General features: G+C 33.6%; 1 pseudogene; it reads left to right on the plus strand.

The window, feature by feature from the left end:
- Positions 1–3,112: 3,112 nt before the first annotated feature.
- LOC134256652 (uncharacterized) lies at positions 3,113–5,033 on the plus strand (annotated as a pseudogene).
- The last annotated feature ends 6,484 nt before the right edge of the window (positions 5,034–11,517 follow it).

Consider the following 11,517-nt stretch of genomic DNA (forward strand, 5'->3'; position numbering starts at 1 on the left):
AGTTTGGTTGTATATCTGACATAATGTACATAGCCATGTATTATTACAAGACGTATAGATACAGACAAGCTTTATCTATAACAGAGACGATAAAGGCAAAGTTGAAACAACCATACGTGGTGTATTACGTTAAAGCAGATGCAGAAATGTACACAAAGGCTGTAGGGGGACAGTCCTGGTCTACAAAGATGAGACAAGCTGTTGCATGGAATATTGGACTTGAAAATATTAGCGGCAACATGTACATCAATGAATTAAAACCAAAGCATTTATCTGGCATAGGAAACATGGAACCGTTGTTAATAATCCCATCATTCATTCTGTTGAATTTATTGGAGATTATGTGTTACAGACATAGCAACACAAAAAGAGGACAATAAGCTCTGAATGATATACAAACCCTAGTTCACAGGGTAGGTATAATTCTCAGAGACATATCCTGGTAGATTCTGGGATCTGTCAACAAGTGACAGGGGACTCTCACGCCGCTCTATACTCATACAGAAATTATATGTATTTCATTTCGCCCCGTTTTAAATTCGCCCTAATGAGGATAGGGCGAAAGGGGCGAAAATAAAAAGGGAGCGAAAATTTCCCTGTATACAGTAATTATCTTTTTATTTAAATTCCATTCTATCATACTAGAGATCTCAGAGAACACAAAAGGTAAATATAAACTAAGTTAAATTGATGCAAAGCCTCTAATCGCCGCACAAATATATCATTTTAAAGAATTTTTGCAAAAAGGAATTCAAATGAAAAATTACATGTACCATGTACGAGTAACATTTCGTTTGAAACCTGTTCCATTGACTTACTTTTTCTATCCATTTTTATACTCTTCAATTTTCTGTGTGATCAAAGAAAATAAGAAATTCATTGATATAAAAAAATTAATAGTATCATAATAAAATTATTTGGCTAAATACAAATGCAAAAAATAATTTTAAACTGACTAATTATGAAACTCTGGATGCTGAAGAAAAAGGACGTTCAAACTTTACGTGCTTTTTCGTGTGATAATGCCTTATACTCCGATCAGTATGTAAAGTGCGAAAAAATCGGGTCATTTGAAATTATTCAAAACAAAATATACTTCTTCACTTTTACAATTTATTAGTTATCATAGGGACTGTAGTTCATATCCGGAAACTCAATACGTTTTGTTTCTATATCGCATGTATGCCCATCTTGGGAGTACATGCAACAACTTTTTATTAATTCATAAATTAATGATGTACATGTATGCTGGGAAATGATAAACAAATTGAAACCTTATAACAACCTTTAAGACAAAGTAGATTATATTTATATATAGATTATATATAGAGTATATTTAAATCTTTTATTCATGACTTTTATGTTTTCTATCAATAAAGAACTATTTCATTAGGTCACCTGAGTAAACTCAGGTGACCTATTGCCATCTGTTTTCGTCCGTCGTCGTGCGTCGTGCGTCGTGCGTCGTCCGTTAACATTTGAACATTTTCAGCTTCTTCTCTGCAACTACTGAACCAATTTCAACCAAATTAGGCACAGAGCATCTATGGGTGAAGGGGAACAAAATTTGTGAATTTCATGATCCCTGCCCCCCTGGGGCCTGAGGGGTGGGGCCAAAACCACTAAAATTAATGCAATCTTTAAAAATCTTCTTCTTTACTCCTGGACATCAAGCAGTCAAACTGTTTGCATGATTGTAATCAGCAATGAGTCGTCTACCAAAATTGTGAAATTCATGGCCCTGGGGTCAGGGGTTCTAGTGCTAGGGCGGGGCTAAATAAGTAGGTAGTGAAAATGCATTATTTCTTTGAAAATCTTCTTCTCTGCTCCTGGGTATTAAATAAACCAACTAAGTACATAGTTATGATGGGCAAGAGTGCCTCTACCAAAATTGTGAATTTTATGGCCCCAGGGTCAGGGGTTCTGGTGTTAGGGCGGGGCTCTATTGATTGTATAGTGAAAATGCATTATTTCTTTGAAAATCTTCTTCTCTGCTCCTGGGTATTAAATAAACCAACTAAGTACATAGTTATGATGGGCAAGAGTGCCTCTACCAAAATTGTGAATTTTATGGCCCCAGGGTCAGGGGTTCTGGTGTTAGGGCGGGGCTCTATTGATTGTATAGTGAAAATACAAGAATTCTTTGTAAAATCTTCTTCTCTGCTCCTGGGTATTAAATAAACTAACGAAGTACATAGTTATGATGATCAAGAGTGCCTCTACCAATATTGTGAATTTTATGGCCCCAGGGTCAGGGGTTCTGGTGTTAGGGCGGGGCTCTATTGATTATATAATGAAAATACATGGATTCTTTGAATTTTTTTCTCTGCTCCCAGGTATTAAATAAACTAACTAAGTACATGTATATAGTAATGATGAACAAGAATGCCTCTTCCAAAATTGTGAATTTTATGGCCCCAGGGTTGAGTTTCTGGTGTTTGGGCGGGGCTCTATTGATATTATAGTGAAAATACATGAATTCTTTGAAAATTTTCCTTTCTACTCCTAGGTATTACGCAGGTGAACATACCTATATAGTTATGATGAGCAAGGGTCCTAATCTTCCAGAATTATGAATTTCAAGGCCCCTGGGTCAGGGGTACCATAGACGGGGGAAGGGGGGGGGTATTTATATAGTGAAAATGAATGTATTGTTTGAAATCTGCTCCTTGGTATTAATCAAATATTTTTGAAAAGCAAGGATGCCTTTTTAAAAATTGTGCAATATGTGGATCTAGGCCTAAAGGTCAGGGGTTCATGTGTGAAAGGGGCACTACTGATTAGTTGACATGCATTTTTTGCTCCCCTACCCTGCCTTTGGGTATTAAGTAACCAAACTAAGCAACTGCTAAATGTATTGTTATAATGATCAATGGTGCCTCTTTCAAAATTGTGAATGCTATAGCATCTGGCTTAAAACATAAATCAAATTCAGTCACTGGAAAGTTGTTGCATAATGCTCAGGTGACATATAAGGCCCATGGGCCTCTTGTTTAATTAATTCCCCATGTGTACATTTTAGATCCTGCGGTCGATAATGAATGAAGATTTAGAGGGATGTTTTCTGTGCTAATAATAGCACCTGGTAATTTTCATACCTTTACCTGTTAAAATGGACTACTTTAGAACTTCACCAGTGTAAGTTTTAATAACTGTTGTATATTACTTCAATTTCTGATTAAGGGTACTGAACACGAACAAAAAAAAATGATGCATGGATTGATATATATATTTTTTGACTGATTTTGATTTGAAATGACAAAATTTTGCACAACTTTTTGACCTTATAACAAAGTTATAAATATACCTGGTAAACATTATTCTATCAATTATCAATTTAAACATAAATCTATGAGAAATACTGCTGATTTCTGGAAAAAAAATTGTTTGTGTTAATTATCCTTAACTTTAATTTCATATACAAGGAGCACTTTTTTTCTTTATTTTCTTCTATTTTGCTCTTTCCAAATTGAATGACATTTGACCATTATATTGTACAAATAAAAAAAATTTAGAAGAGTGAACTTTCATTGAAAAGTAAAAGCAATTTTTGAAGGCTGAGGGTAAATTATACATTTATGCGAGTATTGAATGGTTAACTAAATGACAGATATCATGTTTATTAAGACATTTTAAATTCTTCTTTAATCATCATTAGAAAGACAGCCCTACAGCATATGTCCGAGGCAGTGTTCATGGGACTGTGTGATAAACTTGGGACTTCACAACTGGTGGCCATGAGGAGAGATGTGGTGGACATAAATGAAAAAGTGTACAGTCAAAGGAGAACAGGTGAAGAGTACTGTGTGGTGTGGAGTGGAAGTTACAGAGAAGGATTTAGACTCAAAGGATCAGATTGCGACGTTATGCTGTAGCAAAATGATCACCGTGTGATATGGGAATTATCTCAGTCTCAGTATTACGATACACACAGACAAACACTGATCCTCTGTGACTGTTCTGAGAGTCAACCAGGATTTACTTTGTTATATTTACTGTCACCAAGCAAGTACACAGAAATTCAGAGAGCTTGTGTTAGAATAAATAACAGGAACTATATTTCCAGTTCTAAATACAGAACGATTATGTGTTCAGCAGTTTTTTCTGACTCCATTCAATATGGGCCCTGTGTCAGTGGAGTTACTTCAAGTGAAACAGATTATGATATTGCCCACTGTTTTGTTAGTGACTTTTGGCCTCCATCTGTCTCTTCATGGATAGAAAGATGTCACTCATGGTCCCAGCCTCATATTGTTGATGATATAGTAAAAAATGGATGTCACTTTGTAGCAATAGGACATACACTAGGACATCATGTGCACGATGAATGGAGAATTTCTTTCTCTCATGCAGAACATAAACTTGTGTGTGAAATGAAACACTGTCAATTCTTAACTTATGGCTTGCTCAAATTGTTTTTAACGGAAATCATTAACAATGAACTAAGTGATGATAATAAATTAATGTGTTCCTATCACATAAAGACAGCAGTTTTCTGGGTGATTCAACAGAATACATTTCAATATTGGTGTCCACAAAATTTCCTCGAGTGTTTCTGGGTTAGTTTTAAACTAGTCCTTAGGTGGGTGTATGAGGGGGTCTGTCCTAACTTTTTTATTCCCCAAAACAATATGTTTCTGAGTAAAGTCCATGGTGAAGCACAACATCAGCTATTTATAAGACTGTATGGATTGTATGAGAAAGGTTTAGCATTCCTGCTATACAGTCCCTCCATTAGGTCTTGTATTATAAATGTCCTTTGCAATCCCTACCTCTCCATCTGTACAGATGAAAATACTCTGATTTCTGAGGCAGAGTTTGATAAAGATCTATTGACGGAGATAAACAGATATGACGCACTTTTCACACCAAACCTAGAAACCTGTATGAGATATCTACATATTGTAGAACAGATGATAAGTTCACCCCTCCTAACAACACAGTATCAAGTTGTGATTCTACAGAAACTTACAGCTTGTGTCCTTCAGCAAACTGCTTTTAATTCATACATGGAAACTTACAAACAAACTTAGGTATAGAGCTGACAAAATGTCCCGTCACATGCTGAAATTAACAGCCAGGTTTGGTTGTATTACTGACATGCTGTACATAGCCATGTATTATTACAAGACACTTCAATACATGGAAGCTTTATCTATTATAGAGATAGTCAAGGTCAAGTTAGCACATCCATATGTGATACATAACAATAATGTAGATACAGAGATGTATACTGAGGTTGTAGGGGGACAGTTCTGGTCTACAAAGATGAGACAGGCTGTAGCATCGAATATCAGACATATCAATATAATCAATTACATCAATGAACTAATACCAGAATAACAGTCTGCTCTACAGAACAAGGAGTATTCATTATACATTCCATACTTTGTACTGTTATACATGCAAGAGATCTTGTGTTACAGACATGTGGACTCAATGAATGCACAAACAGCTCGAAATGATCTACAGACCTTAGTCCACTATGATCAGGGAAAGTTTATATCTTTAGAACGCAGAGACATATCGTGGCAGATTCTGGGATCTGTCAACAGGTGACAGGGAACCTCCAGGCTGCTCAATACTCATACCAACAATCTCTCAGACAAAAAACACACAATAAAATACACACAGCTACAGAAATGAGAATACAAGAAGTTTGTCACAGATTACCAAATTAGTGAAAGATATACTAGACATTTTAGAAGACCATGTGATAGAATTTATAATTTGTATTTCTTCTCATTCTACCATATTTTCTGAATGACTATTTCATCGATTTAAAAACAGGTGACAGGGAACCTCTAGGGTGCTCTTTATTGAAATATTCACTCTACCAGATGCCATATAACAAAAGACAAACTGCCAAAATTATCAGCAATCTATAAGCTTTTAAATGTCTTTTAGTTATAATGAAACAAATGATGATACATGGCAAGAAAAAGTGGCAGCATCAACAGAATTATAACATTATTTATAGACTCGTGAATGTCTTTCAGTTACAAAGAGTCACATGAAATTGTCTTGCAAAAAAGCACCAATAGCAATCAATTCTTGGTGTAGGATCACTTAAACTAGTCAGAGTTTGCAATAATGAAATAACAGCAGACCTTTTGATAATGTCCATCTTTCTTCTGTTACATGAAACATTAATTCTCAAATATTTTTAATCTGATGACAATCTGAATCTGAATTTGTGAAGATTGTAAATTGTGTTTATCAAAAACAGACAAAGTGTTTTACAAATTATATTTTTCTTTTTTCATCAAGTATTTCTGTAAATAATCTAAAAGAGCTCAGTTTACTTTGTGCATAAAACGGCCCTGTAGAAAAACCAATTTATTGACTAACATTTTATGTTCTATTTAAAACATCCCAATAAAGAAGAGACTTAGTACTTTCATTTCCTATTAAAAATTTTCTCCTTAAACTCGAGTTGTTGAAACACAGGCTTTATGGAATTGCAATGTTCTTGAATTTTAATGTAAACAGGTATATTTGAGTACTTTCAGAGAATAAAAATAAAAATAAAACATGTCTTGTAATCCTCAGAAACAGTTCTATCATTTACTAGTTGCTTATTTTAGATCAGAGATTGGACTCCATATTAAATACTGGAAAATGGCTTTAAAAACTGGCTGATTTTGTAGACTTTTTAGAATATGAGGAAATTGACGCATTTCGTTACGTCATAATGCATTGACTAGCCAAAAAATACGACTTTTTTAATAGATATGCAATCACCAATGGTCTAAATGACATTTAATGCAATGTTCACTAAATTTAAGCAGTTTCAGTTTTTCAGAAATTCACAGGGCCAAAAAAGGCGATAAGTGAACCTTGTTCTTTGAATGGGTCTCCCTTATTTTATGTAAGTCTCTCTTTACAATAATAATGTACATGTATTTAATGTTTGAAATAAAAGACATACAAAACAGAAAGAATATAAATTTTCTTTCTTACATTATTTTTATTTTCAGAGATGATACTTTGAAATAAATATATTTATTTCATTCAAGCACTTCCCTATACATGAAGTTAAAACAAGACACCATATTTAAATGAATGTACAATATATTATCCTTAAAGCTGAGTATCTCCCTATAAGCTCTCTCCTCAAATACTCTCAAAACATAACAAGTGTTCCATGTAAACAAAATGATACAGAATGACATTTGACAGACTGATTTCAAGTCAAAAAATCTTATCTTGGTGAAAGTTTATATCTTTTTATGAGATGGTGGAAATGCCATGGTTTATCTACAATGTAAATAAATGAATAATTTTGTCCTCAAGATAAAATGGTCCTTAGTTCTGTATTTCAATCTTCCAGTAAGTCTTCATCCAAATTTATGTCCTGAGGGGAAAAAATTCAAGTGTTAGAATATTTTATTTATATTAAATTCTTTACTTTTTCAGCTTTAACTGGCTATTTGAGAGAAATATATACATGTACAGTGGAGCCTCATTTATCCAGACTCTTTGGTTCCCAGTCAATTTATCTGGATATGTGAAGTGTCTGGATATCTGAATCACCAGTTAAACAAGACAAAGTAACGTTTAAAAATTCCGTTCCGATGAAATATGGTACACAAGTATATTATATTAGCCAGTTTACATTGCATGATTTAATATTTAGATATGGGTCAGGTTAATCCTTACTTTATAATAAACAAGAGGCCCATGGGCCACATCACTCACCTGAGTAATGTTAGCCATTCTGTCATTTAGCTGATTTCCCCCTTTGTAATACCTATCTTGACCTTGACAGTCTTACAAGGTCATGCTTAAAACAATTTAGAATCTACACTTCCCCAGGATGCTTCCATATAAGTTTCAGCTTTTTTAGTCCAGTTGCTCTTGAGAAGAAGATTTTTAAAGTTTTTTCCTATATATTTCTATGTAAAACTTGGATTCCCTATTATAGCTCCGTCCTACCCCCAGGGGTCATGATTTGAATTATTTAGAATCTACACTACCCCAAGATGCTTCCACATAAGTTTCAGCTATTCTGACCCAGTGGTTCTTGAGAAGATTTTAAGATTTTTCCTATATATTTCTATGAAAAACTTGGATTCCCAATTGTGGCCCCGCCCTACCCCCGGGGTTCTTTGATAACAATTTAATATCTACACTACCCCAGGATGCTTCCATATAAGTTTCAGCTTTTGAGGCCCAGTGGTTCTTGAGAAGAAGATTTTTAAAGATTTGTTCTATATATTTCTATGTAAAACTTGGATTTCCTATTGTGGCCCCGCCCTACCCCAGGGGGTCATCATTTTAACAAATTAAAATCTACACTACCCAAAGATGCTTCCACAAAAGTTTCAGGTATCCTGGGTCAGTGGTTCTTGAGAAGATTTTGAGGGTTTTTTTTCTATATATTCATATGAAAAACTTGGATTCCCTATTGTGGCCCCGCCCTACCCCTGGGGTTCATGATTTGAATTTAGAATCTACACTTCCCCAGGATGCTTCCATATAAGTTTCAGCTTTTCTGGCCCAGTATTTCTTGAGAAGAAGATTTCTAAAGTTTTTTCCTATATATTTCTATGTAAAACATGGATTCCCTATTGTGGCCCTACCCTTCTCTTAGGTGTCATGATTTGAACAATTTAGAATCTACACTTTCCCAGGATGCTTCCAAGAAAGTTTCAGCTTTTCTGGCCGAGTGGTTCTTGAAAAGAAGATTTTTTAATGACCCCACCCTATTTTGGTATTTTCTGACTATCTCCCCATGGAAGGAAACCTCGTCCTTTATTTTAACAATTTAAATTCCTCTTTACCCAAGGATGCTTTTTACTAAGTTTGGTTAAAATTGGCCCAGTGGTTCTTGAGGAGAAGTTGAAAATGTGGAAAGTTTACAGATGGACGGATGGACGACAGATTGACGGACGGACGGACAACGGGTGGTCTGAAAAACTTACTTAAGCTTTCAGCTAAGGTGAGCTAAAATGAATGTAATGGAAACCAAGAACCTGTAACACCTCAGATTCTGCTTTAAAAAATTTAAACTCTAAGGTTTATATTTAGACATAACTCAGCAGGCACACAACATTGAATAAACTTTGAATCAATGTTATTTTTCTATGCTGATTCAACATTGATTTTATGTTAGATTTTGAAAATTTGTATCAACGTTGAAGTCTTAACATTGAATCAACATTGATAATCAACGTTGATTATATGTTGAAAAACAGTTGATTCAACATTTATTCAATTATTTATTTTGGAAAGGGGGTGTCATATAGTAATGATATACTTACTTAAAATTTCAACTGTTTATTGCACGGTTGCTAAGATGCCTTCATAACTGTTGAAGGGATAGCGACCCTCTGATAAGACAGACAACTTTCAAAGTACAAAATAGTAATACTACTCGCAGTTTTCTCAATCAGTTTCCTCCCAGCAGGCATACAACATTGAATAAACTTTGAATCAACGTTGTTTTTCTATGCTGATTCAACATTGATTTTATGTTAGATTTTGAAAATTTGTATCAACGTTGAAGTCTTAACATTGAATCAACATTGATAATCAACGTTGGTTATATGTTAAAAAACAGTTGATTCAACAATTATTCAATTATTTATTTTGGTAAATGGGGTGTCATATAGTAATGATATACTTACTTATGATTTCAACCGTTTATTGCACGGTTGCTAAGATGCCGGGTATAGCGATTCTCTGATACGACAGAAAACTTTCAAAGCACAAAATAGTAATACTACTCAGTTTTCTGAGACCTCTGAGTAGTCAATTTAATGAGATCAAACATATGATGGAAACATTACTTTCTATTTCTTTTGCAAATTTCTTTGTAATTGTTTTATTATATTTATCAATAAAACATTTAACTCCAACATCAAATGCCTTATAAATTGAATAAGTTGTATCTTTTTAAGTGCCATTTTAAAAATGGTTTAATATTTCAAGTACTTAATAGAGTATTTTAATTAGAGTGGCTTTTTTCACATGAAGAAATATATTTAGAAGAAAGATAACTCCTAATCACAGATATATTTTTTCTTACAATCACATACAATATTGTGATTTTCCGACTTAGGAAACATCGCTCCATGATGTTTTCTAACATGACTTAATTAGGTATCATAGTAAGTATTATTTTCATATACCTCATATATTATATTTAATGTTGTGGTAATAAATCGTCACTCTTTCTATTCTCTGTGTTCAATTTCTTCATTCATGATCTGCACATAAAAATCATTTCTGAAAAATAAGCAGCGCTTCATACTTCAAACTATTTTTCATGTGGCTCTAATGATATTGTTGTTTATGAAAATCAATATTACAAATTAAAAACTTTCTAAGGTGAAATTTATAGCAGAGTGTCAGGACCCCTTAAATGAAAACATACGGTATATCACTATATGAAAAAAATTTATATATTGTAAACAGTAAGTGTTTCATTTCCTATCAATAGTTAATTGTGTCACAATAATTTTCACCAAAATACATTTTATAAATTTATCATGTTACAAAACCCCAGCATTTACAAACTTTTTGTATTTTCACATGTGGTCATGATATAGTCCAGAGCATGAAACCATTCCAAGGCAAGATGCAAATCTTATACGGTACAACTTTTGATGCACCAAATATGCACTTTGACAAATTATGTCTTTTCAATCATGCTAGTACTCTGACATGCCGAAATGTTTTCTTTAAAGAGTATTTTTTTTTAATTAAATCTTGGTGTTGAGTCCTGAGGTTTGTGTTATGCTGTCTTTTTGAATATTTTCCGGATGTCCTACTGCGTATCTTCTTAATTCGTAATTTGGCAAATTCGCACTGAATTTATATTTATTATTGAATGTGCAAAATTTCTATATTTACCATCCTTGTTAGTGATAATAGTTAGTAATGATATACGGTAGTGGGACTTTGTCAAGTCCGACCTCATTATGGTCCGACAGTGTTATAGTCCGACACTATCATAAAAATTATAAATGAAAATTGTTGTGAGATGTGTATTGTTTCATTATGTATATAATTAGTAACATTAAGTTTCTTGAACATTCCAGAGTGGTCAACATGTTCGGTCATTTGATCTAGAACATTCTTAAATTTTATGTATGTCCAGATTGTTCCAGTAATATCATGTTTTAATAATTTCTAGAATATTCTAGATTTATGATACTATATAAATACCCTGTCAATTCGATGCATATACAATACTTTGTCGTATAAGCACTATTGAGATATAAATGGGATATATTTTCACTGGGACATTGTGTGCAGCAACGGACACTCTGATGTATGTATTTTTAGATTCTTGCTAAGTTTGTACTTTATGTTTGATATATTTATTATATATTACTGTAAATAAATTATTGTTAAGTTTAAATTGTGTTATTGATCTTTGCTGGCATTTCGGGTAATTCTGACCCATAACAAAATTGGGGCTCGTCCGGGATAAAGAATTTCTTGAACTTTTGCAGTTTATTGTCAGAATTTTGTTTATTGAACCGTTAAATTTGATTATAAGCCAGC

The sequence above is a fragment of the Saccostrea cucullata genome, unplaced genomic scaffold (assembly GCF_032062105.1).
Source record: "Saccostrea cucullata isolate Sc308-1 unplaced genomic scaffold, CSIRO_AGI_Scuc_v1 ctg16733, whole genome shotgun sequence".
NCBI lineage: Eukaryota > Metazoa > Mollusca > Bivalvia > Ostreida > Ostreidae > Saccostrea > Saccostrea cuccullata.